An 851-nucleotide genomic window follows, 5' to 3' on the forward strand; every position below is an offset into this window, starting at 1 on the left:
ACCTATGTCATAGGGTTACCACGAGGATCAAATTAGTTACTATATATAAAGCATTTAGCTTAATACCTGATATATAGTTAAGTGCTATAAAATTTTGCTTGTTCTTTTTATTACTGCATTGCCTTCCACAGAATGTGTGTACCATAATATATTTAATCATTCTGCATGGAAATTTCGTTAGCTGCATATTTTTGATATTATAGACAATGCTTCAAAGAACATTTCTGTTTATATCTCCTTGTTATATGTTTGTCTACACATTAGTTCAAGGATTAGAATTATTGCGTTAAAGGGTATATGTATGTTAAAATTAATTTTTATCTATTACAGTGCATACACAGCACAAATATCAAAATATGCAAAAGATCATGCAATAAAATTACTTCTTCCCATTCTTGCTCCCCAGCAACCAATTAGTTCCCCTCCCTTGAGGCAATCACACTTATTCATTCCTTGTGTATATTTTTAAGGATATAAATATGCATATGCCAGTACAAATATGTGTGTGTGTGTATGCATGCATATGGGCTTTTAAAAAATATAAATGATAGTATTCAATACATACAGTTGTGCTCCTAAAGCCTTTTTCACAACAATATATGTTGGAGAGCTTCCTTTGAGGAGAGTTACAGAGTTGCTCTTCTTTTTTAAAGACTGCATAGTATTCTACTGTAAAGATGTACCATAATGTATTTAATCACTCTTGTATTGGTAGACATTCAAAGTATTTCTAATATTTTGCTATTACAAACAATACTATAATAAACATCCCTGGGCTTCCCTGGCGGCGCAGTGGTTGAGTCCGCCTGCCGATGCAGGGGACACGGGTTCGTGCCCCGGTCCGGGAAGAT

This window comes from Physeter macrocephalus, chromosome 19 (assembly GCF_002837175.3).
Source record: "Physeter macrocephalus isolate SW-GA chromosome 19, ASM283717v5, whole genome shotgun sequence".
Taxonomy (NCBI): domain Eukaryota; kingdom Metazoa; phylum Chordata; class Mammalia; order Artiodactyla; family Physeteridae; genus Physeter; species Physeter macrocephalus.